Source organism: Lissotriton helveticus, chromosome 5_1 (genome assembly GCF_964261635.1).
Source record: "Lissotriton helveticus chromosome 5_1, aLisHel1.1, whole genome shotgun sequence".
NCBI lineage: Eukaryota > Metazoa > Chordata > Amphibia > Caudata > Salamandridae > Lissotriton > Lissotriton helveticus.
The window spans coordinates 1,236,513,294-1,236,533,877 of NC_136065.1; positions in this window are offsets into that span (position 1 = coordinate 1,236,513,294).

A 20,584-nucleotide genomic window follows, 5' to 3' on the forward strand; every position below is an offset into this window, starting at 1 on the left:
AATTATGCAGAAAAGTTAAAACCGTGGGCAAGCTCATAATGCTCGGCTAACCCGTCCACATCTTGTTTCAAGCTCAAGTTCTGGTAGGAAAAACATAACCTAATGCTATCCTAACTTGCCAGCACTGTTCCAGCACAATCCCAAAACTCCAGTTGACTTAATCAAAAGAGCCCACTCTCTGCTGTTGAAAGCAGCTACGCATGCCATGATGTGCTCTGCTTATTCGCAAAAAAGAGGAAGTTCCCGATCACGTGATGAACTTCCCATTGAACATCGACAACAGACTCCTAAGACCAACCCAATCCATTTAACAATGAGTTCCTTTAAACTCTAGGCTGTCTGTAAAAAATTGATTTGCCAGAAAACAACATGAAAAAATATAAAAACAAAAAAGATGTGGAAAATGTGAAACAAACATGAAATAAAGTGAACCAAAATGTGGAAAAAGTGCCCCACTACCTTACTTCATGCCCCAGTGATCTCACACATCCTGGCAAGGTTACAACATCATTTTTGCAAATTAACAGTGTTTATGATAAAAATCTGAGCAAGAAAGGCTTTTGTATCGAAAGGGTCAAAATACATGACTGTCAGATATATACTGACTATTGATGTCGGCTGCTAACAGAACTCTCTTGTGAAGACAACATGTTCTAAACAATCTAAACAACAAGGCTCTTGTATCTGAAAGATATAATGACTGTTGGTATTTGCTGATAACAGAACTTCCTTATAAAAAAAATAGCATTTCTACCTTATAGTTTAACCCTTTAGAGGCAAAGCTGTCCAAGAATTTTATCCAAAACGTCTACCTTTGAGCTAAGGTTTTTTGTATACTAGTATTAAGGTGTATGGCAATCCTCTCAGTTACTGTAAAGCATAGTTGTGCTATGTTTTGATTGTGGTCTAACCAGTGAGTTACTAAACTAGAATTGCAAGTCTTCGTTCTGATCATGCTATTGTGTTCAGTAATTCTGAGTCTGATTTTCCATTCATTGCCTAGATATAGTTGGCCACAAGGGCATTTAATAAGTGTATCTGAACTACAATCTGGTGTGTGTTGTAACTTGATCATTTTCCCTGAATGAGGGTTGAGATAGTGATAACCCCGTAATCACTTAGCTGTAAGATATTAATGCATCCCTTTATGGTTGGCTGTTTGTGCTGGGGAGGGAGTCTTTAGCATTTCTGTAAGATTCCTAGACCAAGCATGTGCAAAAAGAAGTTTATATTTAAAGAGTACTTGGAAATCCGGCTCAGTTTGCAGTTTTTCCAATTGTTTGTTGATGATTCTCTTAATCCTTCAGACTTAGTTAAGAACTTCATTACAAAAACCTCTCGAGATTGGTTTGGTTTCTTGGATTGATGAAGCATGCTCCTGCGTTCTATTGATTGAGCTTTTTGTAAAGTGTTATCCAAAACTTGAACTGGATGGCCTCGTTTTTGATACTGAAACGTCTGATGTAATCTTTTGATTCGAATAAATTAGGACAAGGGTGGATGCTGTTTTAAAGACGGAGTGTAGCAGCTTTGATTATGTAAAGCATTGTTTCCACTAGTTGGCTTCTTAAACACTCTGGTCAATAAACCTGTTGCAGTCATCTCCAATTAGATGCCTAAAAAATGGATACTCTGTTGACTCATACTGTGGTTAAAGTTGATGCATGGATTCTGGTTATTCAACTACATGATGTTGTCCTCAAATTGAATTTGCAATATATTATCAATATATATCAGATTGTCCATCCATGATTTCTTCCCATACACGTACTGCTGCTCAAATGTTGCTGTAAATATATTTTGCATACAATGGTGCCCCAGAAAACCCAATAGATGTCCCTGGTATTTGTAAGAAAAGTAAGTTGTTCCATGAAAAATAGCTGTAAAATAAACTGAAGTGTAAAAGTTCAAGCAAAAATATCTTATTGGCTTTAACCCCTTCATTTTGGAACAGCATCCATTCAACTGCTTCTACACTCTCTTCGTGGGGTTTCCACACGGATATATGATTTCCATGACTGAACCAAGAGTTGAAGAAAATGTTCTAAATATCTGCCAATGGATTTCTGTATTGAGCCACATCCTGAACTATAGGTCTGAATAGTGTCTCTCTGGCGTTTTTGTGCATTTTTGGCAACAAAATAGGTGTGGTCTCTTGGGGTCAGTTTAAATGTTCGAGTGTTCTCAGTGATCCAACCCAACTCCAATGCCTTATCCAGAAGGATGACCAATGTTTTAACGAGTACTGATGTGGGGTCATTTTCCAACGGAACAAATGTGTCTTCTTCCATCACATGCGTGTGTAGTTTTTGTTCATAATATGCTTTGGCCATGATAACCAAGGCCCCTCCTTTATCAGGTGACTGAAATATAATATCTTGGTTCCGGCTCAGTTTATTTAACACACTTTGTTCCACTTCTGTCATGTTTCCGTGGCGTGTGTATAGGAATTGGAATTGTTGTAAATCCATTTGAACTGGAATTTACAATGCATCCAAAGTTTTGTGTGGATAAGGGGACGTGAATGTGCTCTTGGGTGTGAATTCCTGATATTTTGGGTCATTAGAAAGAGCTTCCAAGGTGGGTAGATTGTTGAAAAATACACTGTAGACGTCATTTCTGCATGAATTTGAATAGTGAAATTTCACTCTCCAGAGCATTCGTGTGCAGGTGGTAAGTGGGGACAAAAGAGGTTCCTTTATTTAAGCCTGACATCTCACCTTTGGGTAACCCTATTGAATGGGTAGAGGAGTTGGCCTAATGGCGGTCGTCCTCGAATCTGTGGAACTGGGTTCGAGCTTTGGGAACGTCGCTGAACATCCTGTGATTCTGGGCAAATCACTTACTCTCCCCATGCCTAACAAAAAATGAATGTGTCCTCATGTAACACAACTGGTGCTATGTAAGGCGCCCTGATACCTGATTCAGGTCACGTTTGCACTATATAAAACTGCATGAAAAAAATAAAATAAAAGGAATACTAATTACTCAGTCTTCATCTGACTCTTCAAGGTGCATCCCTTCCCGCATGGTTTTACTTTGTCCTCTGCGAGTTGTGTGAGTTCACTCTGCTCGGAACTGTTTATATCTGGGGGATTATTTGAGTCATGACTTGTCTCTAAAAAGTCACCTTGGGATTTAAGATTTCCATAGTAGAGTGGATACTTTGGGTGGACTAGGTTGGCAGATAGATAGTAACAGAGACGAGCAGGCTCCACCATGAAGCAGCACATGTACTTTGATTAACTTGTATACTAGGATCACTGACAAAAACAACTCACAACCATAAGCAACAATATGAAACTTACTTTCAAGTAAATACAGCATGGTAATCTTTCCCCTCCAGCTCTACATATCTCAATGGTAATAAAACTGAGCATACATGTCAAGCACTTTTCCCTGCTAACTAGTGGTTAAGTGCGTATGCTCTCCCTAAAACATATAAAGTAAGTAAAATTGTAGTCAATTTTTCATACAGATTCATGTGGGACACATCATGTGTTCTACTACCACACATATAACTATTTGACATACAAAAGGAGGGGTTCAGGCAAGGGCAACATGGAGTCTGCATACAATAAAATCTTTTTTGCAGACTAATAAAGTAAAACACACTATTGCGGTATGTTCTATAGTATAATCATACACATATAGCGTGTACAGTGTTGACGGCATTTCGATCCCAGTTTAAAAATAAAGGGATCATCCTCAGGACATTAGATTCATGCCTGTGTAACATTGCATTATTGACTTAAGAAACATTAAAACCATACATTACAATTATAGGGAACACATATGATTTGGGAGAAAGAGGGAAGAAAAAATGAGAAAAGATATAACGAGATTAGGAAGGCATGGGTATCCAGACACTACACATATTTGCAGCCTACTTGTAGTCTGCGTGACAATAGACCTGTCTCATAGTCGGTGTGTACAAAACATTATTACCAATGCCAAAGTAGTTCATCCTGTATTAAATGGAACACAACATGCTTATATAAAGTGCAGGCATTGTGGTAATAATTGCTATTGCTAGCAACTAGTGGCATAGCATGCGTGTAATTTAGGCAGTGGTACGTTTAGTTAAATGGTATGAGAACTATCTTACCTACGGCTGAAAGTCAGAGCCATGGTATCTCGTTAAGGGTTTAAGCAGGTGAAGATGCACCCGGTAGCTATTTACTGCAGGGGAAAATAATCGAAGTTAGGAAAGTTGTGATTAACGGAAACCGAATATGTGCTGTGAACGGATATAACCTTACCGCAATCGGCAGCAGAAAACCGGTTCAAACTCTGGGTAGAATATGAACGCTGCAAATAAAGTGGGGAACCAGAGTCACAACATGAATCAAAAGTGACTGGATGGGGTGCATGAAAAAGCCGTTGATAAGATCGGATATAAGCTTACCGCAATTGCACGAGTTCAACCTAGGAATACGTATATGCCCACTGCGAAAGACAAATGTAAGGGGACCAGAGTCGCAAAATGCGTAAAGGTGACTGGAGGGGGTGTCTAAATAAATCTGTGGTCTGCTTACCTACGGATTGATGCGAGTAATAATAATTAGCAGACCTGCGGCAATTTCTGACCTGTGGGTGAGAGAGGCGGGCAAAGGATAAGAATGAAAGCAGCTAAGGGCAGGCTCAGCGGGGTGTGGTGGGCAATATTTACGCGTTCTTACCGTGTGCTTCATGGAGTGGAGCCGTACGTGGGGTTCGGTGCAGACAGTTGAGGTGGCGCTCGGGGTGACTGTGAGATTGGTCGCGACGAGCCACCAATATGTTATAGTGAATCATGTGGTGTTTGTCATGTGATTCAGACTAGACTTGGTAAAAGTACACCATGGAGGAGTGAGCTATTGCAGCGGCCATTTTGGAGTGGTGCATGGCAAACAGAGCAAGGTGATGATGGCTTGTGAATATTTAAAATGAAGAAAGGGATTCATGAGTAATACATAGTATGTCAAGCTTGTAAACTATAGTAAACATTTGGAGCACAAGCAGCCGAATACAGTTAGTTTCAATACAGTTGTCCACGGAGTCTTGGTTTCAATTTCATTGGTATGATAGATTGCCACAGAGGAACTGAAGAAAATTACTACTGAAATAGACTTAGAAAAACAAATCAAAGACCAGAGTCCAACAAGTGAGGGCAAGAAACTTCTAGAAGAAGTACAAAAAACGATTGAAGAATTTTACAGAATAGAAAAAAATAACAAAACAAACAAAGTGCGCAAAGATATCAAAGCCTTCTCCTTAGAACGTGCATACTTGTATCTTGCGAAAGACTACTACATCAACAGATCTTACGGTGGCACCCAAAATCCTAGACCTTGGGGCCGCTTCAATAGTAGACAAAACCTTGTTGGACTCTCAGATACTTCTGCGGAATCTTCTGATAATTCAGACCAAATTGAAGGGCAGAATACCCCCCATCGAATTCCTTTTTTAGGCAGAGGACAATCAGAACAACCAAAGAGAGGCAGATGGAAACAGCCACAAAGTTGGCCGAATCCCCCAGGGGAACGCTATACACAACGACAACATTACCAATGGTAGCAAGACTTCCCACTAACGACTCTGCCATCTCCACTGCTCTTTCGCCAAACAACATGCTACCTATTTTTAACCTGAATAATTACCAAATATCCAACAGTGAACAGTCCATCCTGAATAAAGGCCTCTCCTTTGTGCCTACTTTCCGCCAAAACTTTCTTGATTTACAGACAGAACTCCTAAGTTTCTTCAGGAAAATAAGATTGCAAAGCTATTTCATTCTTAACCCCTCACCTCTGTTCAATACTAACACCCCATTTCGTCCACCCTCTACCTTTTTACCATCGGCCAGCATGGTACCTGCTGAAATCTTGACATTTGGGAAACTGGTATTAAAAGATGTATCTGAATTAGAACGCCCAAAAATGTTTATTCCATATAACATATCAATTGCAGAGAAGAAAGCATTGACAGACTTGAAACGGAACACCACCCTAGTCATCAAACCAGCAGATAAGGGTGGGGAATTGTAGTGCAAGACGTAGGCAAATACAAAACTGAGATTTTGCGACAGCTCAGCAATACAGACCACTACTGTAGGTTACCAACCAATCCCACCAAGGAAATACAGAACATGATAGCACAGATCACCATGGAAGACCTCAACGCTGGCTTTCTAAGCAAAAAAGAACATCAGTTTCTGAACACAAAATCACCTAGAACACCAGTTATATATACCTTGCCAAAAATCCACAGAAACCCAGAACATCCACCCGGCAGACCAATAGTCTCTGGCTGTGGATTCATATAGGAACCACAAGGGCAGTATGTGGATCACTTTCTTAAAGAATTTGTACCTGCTACAGAGTGCTACATACGCGACAGTATGTCGATCTTAACACACCCCCTCATCCGCATGCAGTACACAGGCTGTTTATACTACAGATTCTTGAAATCTGCTTAACAAGAAACCAAGTTTCCCTTCACAATGATGTTTTTCAAACGTGTACATGTTCTTGCAAAACTGCAGTACATCCTTTAATCAGTCCTCTCCAATTATATTGCCATCACTCTGGTACACGTAGCAGAAAGCCATCTTCTCTGATTAATGCAAAACAACATTTACACACGTGCCACTTGCTATTGTTCAGTGACTTGCTCCCTTATATTGTCTCTATTCTCATTTAATGTGTTGCACACTTCCGTGGCTTGATTTAATAAAAGCAGTATCTGCTGCCTTCCATGCTGCCAGTTTCTGAGTAATGTTTGCCAAGGTTTGTGTGAGAGCTACAGACTTTGTTCAAGGAGATCCTACCACTTTTGCTCAGGTTTATGAGGTGTAGATGGTGTTTGCTGCTCCTTAATATCTTCATCCTCTGTGTCAATTCCTCATGCTCTGAAGAGCCTTCAAAGAACTTCTGTTGCCAGTGGCCATTGTTCTATGGAGACACCCATTAATTGTTTATGGATGAATTTGTGAAATGGGAAGTTAAGCTTGTGGTGATTATGGCTATATGTAAAGTCTTCTTTCTAGTAGGATTTATGGATATTGTGGCACTGCTAGTTGAAGGCGCATCCTGGTTATCCTTTTCCTCCGTGACTTCCCTGAAGTTACAATTAAACATTGTTTACTATGTCAACACTTAGAAACTTCTGTGCATTACATCCCTAGCCTGTGCAGTTCATCCTGTCACTTAGAGCCAGGTGTAGGTCGCAGTATTGAGGAATTACCCATAGTTCACAAGCAAAACTCATTTATCTGCAGAAAATATAATTCAATGCATTTCAACTTTCCTAAGCCTTTGTCAAGCACAGAATATTCCCCAATAATCATCAATAGAAGTAGTTTGTATAAATAGACATAGATAAAATATGTTGCCACATCTCTGCACATACATACTGTAAACTAATTCATCAGAATTTTCAATATCACTTAATAAATGTTCCATTAAAGATGCATAGATTTTGAAGGGTTAATTGTCCTACTGTCAAATTAATAATGAATAAAGAGATAATTCTCAATTGTATCCTTAGTATGATTCATAGAATCACAATTATAATATGTTATCATACCTTTATATAATTTAGGGAAGTATTTGCTTGCTATCTAGTAGCAGCAGGTCACTTAACAGTCAAATATGTCATATTTTAAATCAGTTTTCACTGGGTAAAATTGGGTGAACTTTTACTGGGAAATATACTATCTGGGTTATTTTTTAGCGTGAGCAGCAGAGTTTTGAATGCAAGCAGAAGTTCTTTTAATGCAGGAGAGTCAACAAACATTTCCAGTAGGTTTGATTACCTGAGCGGACCGTTTGGGTAATTGTTGAGAGCTAATCTACGAACAGAAGCTGTCAGAAATAAACTCAAATTTATGTTTTCAGGTTTAATTGGTACCCGAATCAGCCGTTCGGGTAATTATTTTGAGTGAGACATACAATTTGCATTATTGACTGCAATTTTGGTGACTTCAAGGCAAATTCGCTACATCAAGTTACACAAGTTTCGCACACTTCTAATTATATGTAATATGATTTGTCTATATATTGGCTTTCTTGTTTTCAGTTTCTATATTTTGTAAATTCAGGTGTTTTTTTCCCGTTTTTTCAAGTGATTTAAAAAAACGTGGTTATCAGTGGTTACACATTTTCGCACCATTAAAAACAACATTAACAGTGTTTCTCCGGTGTTTATGGAATGTTTCGCTTTTATTTTTGCTTGCTTTCTGCACTGATAGTGCATGGTATATTGACAGTGTACGCATAGTGTATTTGGGGTCCAAATTGATTTTTGCAAATTAAACTTAATGTAGTTAACTATACAATACTTCTTCAGTGAGTCTTTGGTCATCTGCGCTTGCTCTTTCTTTTCCATGTAAACTTCCGTGAAAAGGCCCACTCAACATTGGCACTTGAGAAGGGCAACAACAAAACAGCCTGTACACAATTTGTTAACTCTGGCCACTGACATAGCTTTCCATGCCAATACTGGTGCACTTAAAGATTGTGATTCTCAGGGGAGGATCTGCAACAATTACATTGAGCTGGGCACTTATGCCCTCAGAGTTATTGAAGCGATCAAAAAGTAAGCAGCACTTTTGAAACTACAGAGGAAATTCCCCTTTACGGAACGGATTTACAACTTGTACAGAGTACCACATGAGGTTTCATCTACTTAAAATGCCATTGGTGGTAAAGGGACATTTCTATGCATCGTTCCAAGCCATTTCTCATACATTGTAAAGTAAAAGTTCCTGAATTGCTCTTCAACGTTGCTTTGCTTACCAAGTGGCAGGCACTCTAACATGGAAAATGTTGCAGTGCTAAAGTCACTAAAGGTGTCGCCCAGCCTACTCTCCAGGAGATGTTTCACATCTACACCAGTTATGCTGAACACTTGGAAGACATGGGCGTTTTCAGTCTCTAGTTGTTTTATTATGTCCACTACAGCAGTTATGTTTCCCTGTAAAAATCGAAGAATGCAGTAGAGTGTACTTTTTTCACATCACTATCAATATGCAACCAAAGATCCTCACATTTCTTGCCTTTGGCATCATCACTTAGCAAAAATTCCGTAAATGGATGCTACATGGATAATATAGCATTCAAAACCCCCTTGGACTGAGAACCATCGCTAAGGGACACAGGTGGGATGAGTCTTTCTTTAATTCCACACAAAGTACTAAATAATAAATATTTGCATTTTAGTTCCACTGCATAAGAAAAAAGTGCACCACAATGGACTAAAAAGTCAATAGCATTCCTCATTAACTCTGAAGATTGTAAAGATGCTTTCAGCATACCATCTATTATGTGGCAAGGATCGCTTACAGGGAAGCACTTCAGCTCAGGTATTATTTTGATACAAAATGTTCAAATATATATCTGAATCACTGCAAATACGAACAATATCACTCCAATCTTTGTTGAACTTGGAAAGAACCTTTTTTGCAGAGCATTCGAAGTGACACTGCGTTCCATGTTTTCCAAAAGTCTGGTGTCATGTTTTCACCACTATCCGAGATGCTTGGTGATAGTGCTCTTTTCACATATACTTGTCACTATACCTTGCATTGAATATTTAAAACCTAAGGTGTTGGCGATTCACCTACTGTCAATACTGACTCACTAGAAACTGGGGGCTGATGTATTAGGGGTGTTTACCTATTCTCTGTGGGTAAATGTGATGACACATATTAGGAAAGAGTCTTATGAAACCAGCCATTTTACCTATCAGTGAAAGAATCAAATGCAGCCAATATATCAAATATGATTTTGATATTTTCTGATTCTCTACAGTTTATACAATAATTAAACAAGACCTAAAACATGCTTCTAAACCCTGCATCTTTATACCAAAGACGACAAAACTGAGAAAAGCAAAAGGAAGAAGAAACAATATTTTTGTAGCATTCCTAAACAACAAAACTCAAGGAGAATAATGTTAACCCAGTCATTCTTACTGCTAGCTTGTATAGCAAGGTTACATTGTATTGACCCATTCAGGAAGAAAACAGGTCTCTTTCACTCTCTTTTCCCTTTCTTTGAATGGCATTTTGTTTGCGATTGTGCATGTGTTTTTCACTGTTTATATGTTTTCACTGGTGAGGGCTATTTCTCATTCAGTGGGGTTTTATTAGTTATTATAGGTTTAAACCTAAAACCGGACAGCCTATCTATATATTTGAAGTCATAAATTGTAAATACATGTGTCGTGTTTACTGTCAGACCCCATGTAGGAGGCCCAAGGCAGACAGGGGCTTCTGGGCCAAAATAGTAGTGATTGGGGTGTTTTACCTTTGCTGTCCTGGGGCAGGTCCTATTTTGGCTCTGCAAACTGGCTCAAGTGGAACCCTTTCCATAGTTGACTGCCAGTGGTGTTACAGATGAGCAGTCAAAGGCCTCACAGGGAGGATAGTGTGGGGGTTACTCAAACTCAACAATCCATACCACAGCCTAGCTGCCCAATAAAATCAATATCCAGCCCAGTGCTTCTCTTTTTAGGGAAACACAAGTACTTGTATAACACAAGCATAGAAGGTTACTGAGCATTCAATTATGCACCAATAATTGTTTCCTGGGTGTTATGCTTGGTTCTCTTAGGGGCCTCACTAATTAGACCGTCATCGGGCTTTAGTGAGTCCCCTCCCTCGTAGCGTGTTCAGGGTCAATCAGGTAAACAGGTGGGTGCAGCTTTTGCTTCTATCCTCTCCCCTTGTACCTAAATTAGCACAAAGTGCAGCTGCCCTAGGCCTGTCCAGGTTAGCAGCTCTGGGCTGCACTCAGCCTTCTGCAGTTAGTGGTTGCACTGCAGGCCATGTTCAGTGTTCTTGTAACAGTGGAATCTTCACCACCAGCGAAGGACACCTGCGGACATACATGGCAGTTAAGCAGATGAACAAGGCTGTGTTCACTCCTCCTTGGCAGTTTTATCTTACTAGTGACAGACAGGAGCCTCATGGCAGTACACAGTTCTCTTCAGGTGGTGTGGAAGCCAGCCACACAACGCCCTGCTGGAAGGGTTAAACAAGAGCAGAGTTTTTTGATGGTGGCCCTCATCCGGGTTGCAAATACAAATCTTGGCTTGCTCTGGTACTTTGGAGATTACTTGGTTATTCTTCTTGAGTACACCAACCACTCTCCCAGAGATGATGGTTCTTTGGCACAGCAAGTGCTAGACATTATCTTCACCCCCACAGTACCTTGAGGCTTCAACCTTGAATCTTCATAAGGGTACCTCTATTGTCACCTAGTCTTTCCTACTGGTCTTGACCCAACCTCAACTTTTTGACATTATAGTTACACAGTCCACTTACAGGGTACAGGAACTAACAGCAGAAACCTATCCCAGCTTCATTTGGGCCCACCAAATGGATATACACGTCCAGGGGTCTGACAGCTCCTATGGTGATATGTTACAACAATGGCACTGCCCAACCCAGCAGTAGCACAATTCTTTTGGTACTTGTTAGACCTGGCATCATTGGCATGAGTCTCTCCTCCATTTTTTCTGTTTGCCTCCTCTGTTTACGATGTTTTTGCTGGTATATGCTTTGGGCACTGTGCCACTGCTGATCAGTGCCACAGTGCAAGTGCTCCCTATGTGAAATTGCTGTATTGATTGACTTCCATGTTTGGCTTATTTGGTTTACTGTCAGTCCCTAGTAGAGTGCACCAGGAGTGCCAGGGCTTGTAAATACAAATGCTGCTAGTGGGCCTGCAGCACATGTTGTGCCACCCACAAGAGCGGCCTAGTAAAAGTATGTCTGAAGGTCTGCCATTGCCAGACCACGTGCAGTCTGACTGTCACGAGGACTGCGCAAGTACACCTACTTGCCAGTCCCTAAACCTTCCCTTAACTTCATGTTAGTCACCCCTATGGTAGGCCCACGGGCAGGGTGCATTGTAAGCATAAGGTAGGACAAGCCTGACAAGGTTGGCATGTCCTAATAGTGAATTACATCCATAGTCGTTTTTCACTATTGTAAGGTAGCCTGCTCTCCATCAGTTAGAATGGGCTGCCAGGATTATTAATGTTATAATCCTAGCGGGCTCGGGGAGCATGGTGCAATGTCGAGTTTGGTATCCCTGAACTCAGGGTTTAATAACGCATCCGTTTGTGTGGATGGTTTTTGGACTCTGTGTTTGAAAATAGCACTTTTAGAAAGTAGCTATTTTCTTGTCTAACTGTCTACCGGTCTCTGCTGGTTCTGGTGTGTGTGTGACAGGAGCTGGGTGGCTCCAGAGAGTCTGAATGAGTCAGTGGGGGATGAGTGGGGCATTTGCATTGAGAGTAGGGGAAGAGTAGCTCTTGATAGCCTGCCCTGCCTGATACAATGTTGGCTCCGCCCCCCTGCCAGGCGACTGATGACTCTGTGCTTGCCTGGGACTTTCCTGGCCCGCCTCCTGCCGGGCAGCTGATGGCCCTGCCCCTGCCAGTAACAATGCTGGCTCCGCTCCTGCTGAGCGGCTGAGGACTCTGCCCTGCCCAGTGAATAGGCCAGGTGCTCTGGCCTGGCAACACCCACAACAAACCCAGGATGGGGGGAAATTCCCCTGCATGGACAAAGGGATCAAAGCCAAAAAGGGGTATAAGAGAAGGACCCCTGAACCAAGAAATCAGATCACTTCTGACAAGGAAACCTGAACCAAGGACAAGAAGCCTGCTGATCTAAGGACTGCCTACCCCTTCTGCCAGAGTGCTGTTTGTTGGGGGAATCCTGCATTGCTTCTTTATTTTTGCCAAGGAACCAGGAGAGAGGAACTTTGTGTGTACTCTCACTCTTTGCTGAGAAAATCTCCAAGGGCTGGAAGAGTGCCAGTCTCCTGTTGAAGTCACAGGGCTAAAGGACTTCATCTGCTTAAAGTGCTATTTGCTGGGATTTGTGAATCCAGCACCTCTGAAAGAATCCAGCAATCTCGACGCCGACGGACGCCGCCGAATCCAGCTCGACATCGTGAGTAACGGCTCCAGTGTCCCGCTTCCTCGACGCCGGCCGCCGGGCCCGATCGACGCCAGCAGCAACGCCAGTGAGTAGTGAGTTCGGCTCCAGCTCCAAGTGACCCCGTGTCTGCACCGCTGCTGATCGCATCGACTTCGAGCCCTCTCGACGCCGTGAGCGCTGCTCACTCTTGCAACATCGACATCGACGACGCCGTATCCTGCTTCATCCCGTGAGCGCTGCTCCCGCCTGACTTCGGTCGACGCCGCTGCAGATCGCCCCGACTCCGAGGCCCGATCGACGCCGAAGACGCGACGCCGGACATCTCGACGCCGCTGATAATCGAGTGCTTCACTTTTCCAAGGTACTGTGTTGTTGGGGTCTGTGCGACTCCGGGCTCGACGTAGCGCTCCTCGCGGTCGACGCCGAACCTTTGGATTAACTTTGCCTCGACGTCGTGTGACTCCCGTGTGGGTTACATTGTTGCCAAGAACTGTGTTTTAGAGAAGAAGAGTTGCTTTTGATACTAAAGACTTTGTGCTAAGAAGAAACCGTGCTTGAACTATTATTTTTCCTTCCAAGAGTATTTATTAAGACTGTGGTATATTTTTGTCGTTATTTGGTCTTGTGCTAAACCTTATATAAAAATACTTATTTTTATAATACTACTGTGTCGTGTCCATTTGTAGTGTATTCACTTTATTACTGTATGTGGTCTTAAATGCTTAACGCACTGCCTCTGAGATAAGCCTGTCTGCTTTGCCAAGCTACCAAGGGGGTGAGCAGGGGTTATCTAAGTGTGTGATCTCCTTGCCCTGACTAGAAAAGGTGTGTCCCTATTTGTCAGAAGTGTATACCTCTGCCAACTAGAGACAGCCGCTTCTAACATTGGTGGGTCAGCGGTGGGATTTTGAACTTTGCATTTATGACCCATGTGCAGTGATTAGTGTGCGCTACATAGTGAAAGCAGACCATAGCGCAGCCACAATCTGTTTTGGTTGGATATTCTATTTTTGTTCTCCGCTTTTCCTGAAGCTTGATTTTTGAAACTGCCAGTTTTGACCATGAGTGACGCCGGAGTCACTGCCCCTGTTGTTGCTGTTGTGGAGGAATTTGATAGGAGTAAGATAAATGATTATTCCTTAAAGGAGCTGAAACACTTTTGCAAACAATTGAAAGTCCCTACTCCAGGCCTCTCCAAGAAAGCAGAATATTTCAAAGCATTGGAAGCCTGGTTAGAGGCCAGAGACCCCTCTGCCCCGGTGGTGGTACCGACAGAGGAAGGGGAGGAGGAAGTGCCCGTGAATGGGCCTGTATCCCCTCCTGGCAGCAGTGTTTCCTCCAAAGGTCTTTCCCCTGAAGAAAGAGAAGAAAGGGCGAAGGAGCGAGCCTACAACGTGGAAATGGCAAAACTTAAGATAAATGGGCAGTTGGAGATAGAGAATGCAAGAGGCAGGAGAGAAGCTGATTTGGAGATCAAAAGATTAGAGTTTGAAAGAGAGAAGTTAGCTTTTGAGCGTGAGAAAATGGTGAGGGACATGGAGCTCAAAGCTAAGGAGTTAGAATTGAATCCCTCTGGTGGCAGCGTCCCATCTGTGCCTGCAGAAAGTAGGTTTTATTTTCCCAAAGATGTGATCAAAGATTTTCAGAAGAATGAGGATATTGGTCAGTGGTTTAAAGCATATGAGTTAGCATTGTTGGCCCACCGGGTCCCTGAGAAGGATTGGGGAGCGGGGTTGTGGGGTCGCTTTGTGAATGAGGGAAGAGATACCCTGTTAGACATGCCTGTTGAGAATAGGACGTCTTATGCTCATATGAAAGATGCTTTAATGTTAAGGTATGGCCTAACCCCAGAAAAGTACAGACAGGCCTTTAGAGAATGTAAGAAGTTGCCTGGTACCACGTGGGTGGAGTATGTGTCATATTTTTGCAGAGCCATGGATGGTTGGGTAAAGGGCAGCAAAGTGGAAAGTTATGATGCTCTTTATGATTTGTTTGCTTGGGAGCACTTGTCTAATAACTGTTTTCCAGAGCTGCGCCAGCACCTTATTGATAGCAAGATATCTAATCCTAGAAAACTTGCTGAAGAGGCGGACCGCTGGGTCAGTACCAGGGTCCACAAGGGTCCAGTGGGAGACTCAGCCAAAGGTGGGCAGGGTCCCCAGCAGAAGAGTGGGGGGGACAAGGGTAAACAGAAGGAGTCCCAGAAAGGGCCCCAAAGTAATCCCCAAGGGAACCAAGGGAAAGGTTCCCAGCCTCCCCCTGTGAAGAAATCAGAGGCCCCGCCAGGTAAACCTGGTCATAGGGGCCCACTGACCTGCTTCGTTTGTAAGCAGGTAGGACACCGTTTTTATGACCCTCAGTGTCCCTTGAAGAAGTCTGGTGCACTACCCAGTGCACCACCCCGTCAGTTGGCTAGTGTAGCTCTGGGAGGGGAGGAGATGGTTGCCCATGGTGGGGAGGGTCCCGCAGAGATGTCCCTGGTCTCTCTAGGAGACATGGAATTGGTCCCGCCACCCCCTCTGCCTAGTAACACTAAAAAATATAGGCAGTGGGTGACCATTAATGGCCATAGAGTTGAGGCTCTCAGAGACACCGGAGCGAGTGTGACAGCTGTCAAGTGTCACTTGGTGTCCAGAGAGCAGGTTGTTCCCCACGCATTCTACCCTGTGATAGCTGCTGACAACTCCCAGAAAGAGTGTGAGGTAGCTCAAGTTTCCTTTGAATGGGGGGGAGTTTCAGGTACTCTTCAAGTTGCGGTAAGGCCCGCCATGCCTGTTGATTGTCTCCTGGGCAACGATTTGGAAGACTCCCCTTGGGCTAAGGTGGAGAGGGAGACACATTTGAAAATGTTGGGTGTGCCAGAGTGGGTGTGTGCAACCACTCGATCCATGACAGCAAGTAAGGGTGTTGATGGGGTTCTGGAGCCTGAAAGTATGGCCCAGGACCCAGCTGTGAAGAGAAGAGGCAGGGGGCGCGGGAAACCGTCCCCCGTAGTTCCCGTGGTCCAGGAGGAGGCAGACCTCGAGGGGGATGCCCTGGAACCCACAGGTGAACAAGTTGCCGAACTGGGAAACCTGCCCGAGCTGACCCATTGGCAGCAGGATGGTGGTCCCTCCAGGGAGGAATTCTGTGCAGAACAGAAAGTATGCCCTTCTCTTGTGGGTATGAGGCAGCAGGCCTCAGCCCAAACCTCAGGTGATCAGTCAGGGTCACATTTTGTGTACTGGGAGAACGACCTCCTGTATAGCGAGCCTAAGGCTGCTGAGCCTGGGTCAGCCCGTGTGCTGGTGGTACCCCAGCGCTTCAGAGCCTTCCTACTGGGTTTGGCTCATGACGTTCCTTTAGCTGGACATCTGGGGCAGGACAAGACCTATGACAGGCTTGTCACCCATTTCTATTGGCCTCAGATGCGAAGGGACACAGATGTCCATTGCAAGACCTGTCAGACTTGCCAGGCAAGTGGGAAAAGCGGGCGGAAGCAGAAGGCTCCCCTCCAACCTTTTCCCGTGGTCAGTACCCCCTTTGACCGGGTGGGGATTGACATTGTTGGGCCACTGGACCCCAAGACAGCCCTGGGCAACAGGTTCATCCTGGTCTTGGTGGACCATGCCACACGGTACCCGGAAGCCATCCCTCTCAGAACAGTGACTGCCCCCGTGGTGGGACGGGCACTAATGGGTGTTTTCTCCCGAATGGGGTTCCCCAGAGAGGTGGTGTCAGACCGGGGCACCAACTTCATTTCCAACTATATGAAGTCTCTGTGGAAGGAGTGTGGGGTAACTTATAAGTTCACCACTCCTTACCACCCTCAAGGTAATGGGTTGGTTGAAAGGTTCAACCGTACCCTTAAAGGCATGATCATGGGTCTTGAAGAACCAATGAGGCGTAAATGGGACGTCCTCTTGCCATGCCTGTTGTTTGCTTACCGTGAGGTGCCACAGAAGTCTCTAGGGTTCAGCCCCTTTGAGCTTTTGTATGGTCACCCGGTAAGAGGACCTTTGAGTCTGGTCAAAGAAGGCTGGGAGCAATCTCCCAGGAAACCTCCCCAGGATGTATACAGTTACATGCTGGCCTTTAGGAACCAGACTAGGCGCTTCAGGGATCTTGCTCAGGCAAATCTGGAGGCCAGCCAGGAGGAGATGAAGCGGTGGTACGACCAGAAGGCCACTCTGGTAGAGCTTCAGCCTGGACAGAAAGTTTGGGTCATGTCCCCGGTGGAACCTTGTGCGCTCAAGGACAGGTGGACTGGACCATTTGAGGTTGTGGAGAAGAAGAGCGATGTCACCTACCTGGTGGATTTAAAGTCTCCCAGGAACCCCTTGCGGGTCCTGCATGTCAACCGTTTGAAGCCCCACTTAGAAAGGTCCGAAGTGGGCATGCTCCTAGCTACAGATGCTGGAATGGAGGAGGAGAGTGAGCCTCTTCCTGACCTCCTGTATGCAAAAGAGCAAGATGGGTCAGTGGATGGTGTTGTCCTCTCTGACACACTGACCCCTGAACAGCAGCAGGATTGTCGCCATTTGTTGGGGCAATTCCCTGATCTGTTTTCCTTGATTCCTGGTGTTACTCAGTGGTGTGTCCATGATGTAGACACCGGGGACAGCACTCCTGTCAAGCACAAGGCTTACAGAGTGACTGACAAGGTCAGAGCATACATCAAGGAGGAGGTCTCCAAGATGTTTGCCCTAGGGGTGGTTGAGTCCTCTAGCAGTCCTTGGGCCAGCCCCGTGGTCTTGGTTCCAAAGGCTGCAGCGCCTGGTGCTTCACCGGAACTTCGGTTCTGTGTAGATTACCGAGGACTCAATTCAGTCACCAAGACTGACGCGCACCCCATCCCCAGAGCTGATGAGCTCATCGATCGGTTAGGGGCTGCCCGGTACCTTAGTACGTTTGATCTAACGTCTGGGTACTGGCAGATCGCCTTGACCGATGGGGCAAAAGAGAGGTCAGCATTCTCCACACCAGATGGGCACTACCAGTTCCGGGTTATGCCCTTTGGGATGAAGAATGCCCCTGCCACCTTCCAGAGGTTGGTCAACCAGGTCTTGGCTGGACTGGAGGATTTCAGTGCCGCCTACCTGGACGACATCGCAGTGTTCAGCGCCAGCTGGGAGGAACACTTGTGCCACCTCCAGGAAGTGTTGTTGGCCCTGCGCAGAGCAGGCCTCACAATCAAAGCCAGTAAGTGCCAGATTGGGCAGGGTTCAGTGGTGTACTTGGGGCACCAAGTAGGGAGCGGCAAGGTGGCCCCCCTGCAACCCAAGATTGATACCATCCTGGCATGGGCACCGCCCAAAACCCAGACTCAGGTGAGAGCCTTCCTGGGTCTCACGGGTTACTACAGGAGGTTTGTCAAGGATTATGGTAACATTGTGCACCCCTTGACTTCGCTGACTTCCAGGAAGCAGCCACGACTTGTGAACTGGACTGACGCCTGTCAGACAGCCTTTGACACCCTGAAAACTGCAATGTGCACAGCACCCATACTCCAGGCACCCGACTTTTCTAAAGAATTTGTTGTCCAGACGGACGCTTCAGAGCATGGCGTGGGGGCTGTTCTAGCTCAGGTGAATGAAGAGGGACGAGACTTACCTGTAGCCTTCATCAGCAGGAGGTTACTTCCCAGGGAACAGAGGTGGAGTGCGATAGAAAGAGAAGCATTTGCTGTGGTCTGGGCGCTGAAGAAGCTGAGACCCTACCTGTTTGGGACTCACTTTCGGGTGCAGACAGACCACAGGCCCCTCAGATGGTTGATGCAGATGAGGGGTGAGAATCCAAAGCTGTTGAGGTGGTCCATTTCCCTACAGGGGATGGACTTCACGGTGGAACACCGCCCTGGCACAGATCACGCCAATGCTGATGGTCTGTCCAGATTTTTCCGCCTTAGTGATGAGGACTCCCTAGGGTAAGGGTAGTTCTCCCCACATTTCAGCTGGAGGGGACACGTGTTAGACCTGGCATCATTGGCATGAGTCTCTCCTCCATTTTTTCTGTTTGCCTCCTCTGTTTACGATGTTTTTGCTGGTATATGCTTTGGGCACTGTGCCACTGCTGATCAGTGCCACAGTGCAAGTGCTCCCTATGTGAAATTGCTGTATTGATTGACTTCCATGTTTGGCTTATTTGGTTTACTGTCAGTCCCTAGTAGAGTGCACCAGGAGTGCCAGGGCTTGTAAATACAAATGCTGCTAGTGGGCCTGCAGCACATGTTGTGCCACCCACAAGAGCGGCCTAGTAAAAGTATGTCTGAAGGTCTGCCATTGCCAGACCACGTGCAGTCTGACTGTCACGAGGACTGCGCAAGTACACCTACTTGCCAGTCCCTAAACCTTCCCTTAACTTCATGTTAGTCACCCCTATGGTAGGCCCACGGGCAGGGTGCATTGTAAGCATAAGGTAGGACAAGCCTGACAAGGTTGGCATGTCCTAATAGTGAATTACATCCATAGTCGTTTTTCACTATTGTAAGGTAGCCTGCTCTCCATCAGTTAGAATGGGCTGCCAGGATTATTAATGTTATAATCCTAGCGGGCTCGGGGAGCATGGTGCAATGTCGAGTTTGGTATCCCTGAACTCAGGGTTTAATAACGCATCCGTTTGTGTGGATGGTTTTTGGACTCTGTGTTTGAAAATAGCACTTTTAGAAAGTAGCTATTTTCTTGTCTAACTGTCTACCGGTCTCTGCTGGTTCTGGTGTGTGTGTGACAGGAGCTGGGTGGCTCCAGAGAGTCTGAATGAGTCAGTGGGGGATGAGTGGGGCATTTGCATTGAGAGTAGGGGAAGAGTAGCTCTTGATAGCCTGCCCTGCCTGATACAATGTTGGCTCCGCCCCCCTGCCAGGCGACTGATGACTCTGTGCTTGCCTGGGACTTTCCTGGCCCGCCTCCTGCCGGGCAGCTGATGGCCCTGCCCCTGCCAGTAACAATGCTGGCTCCGCTCCTGCTGAGCGGCTGAGGACTCTGCCCTGCCCAGTGAATAGGCCAGGTGCTCTGGCCTGGCAACACCCACAACAAACCCAGGATGGGGGGAAATTCCCCTGCATGGACAAAGGGATCAAAGCCAAAAAGGGGTATAAGAGAAGGACCCCTGAACCAAGAAATCAGATCACTTCTGACAAGGAAACCTGAACCAAGGACAAGAAGCCTGCTGATCTAAGGACTGCCTACCCCTTCTGCCAGAGTGCTGTTTGTTGGGGGAATCCTGCATTGCTTCTTTATTTTTGCCAAGGAACCAGGAGAGAGGAACTTTGTGTGTACTCTCACTCTTTGCTGAGAAAATCTCCAAGGGCTGGAAGAGTGCCAGTCTCCTGTTGAAGTCACAGGGCTAAAGGACTTCATCTGCTTAAAGTGCTATTTGCTGGGATTTGTGAATCCAGCACCTCTGAAAGAATCCAGCAATCTCGACGCCGACGGACGCCGCCGAATCCAGCTCGACATCGTGAGTAACGGCTCCAGTGTCCCGCTTCCTCGACGCCGGCCGCCGGGCCCGATCGACGCCAGCAGCAACGCCAGTGAGTAGTGAGTTCGGCTCCAGCTCCAAGTGACCCCGTGTCTGCACCGCTGCTGATCGCATCGACTTCGAGCCCTCTCGACGCCGTGAGCGCTGCTCACTCTTGCAACATCGACATCGACGACGCCGTATCCT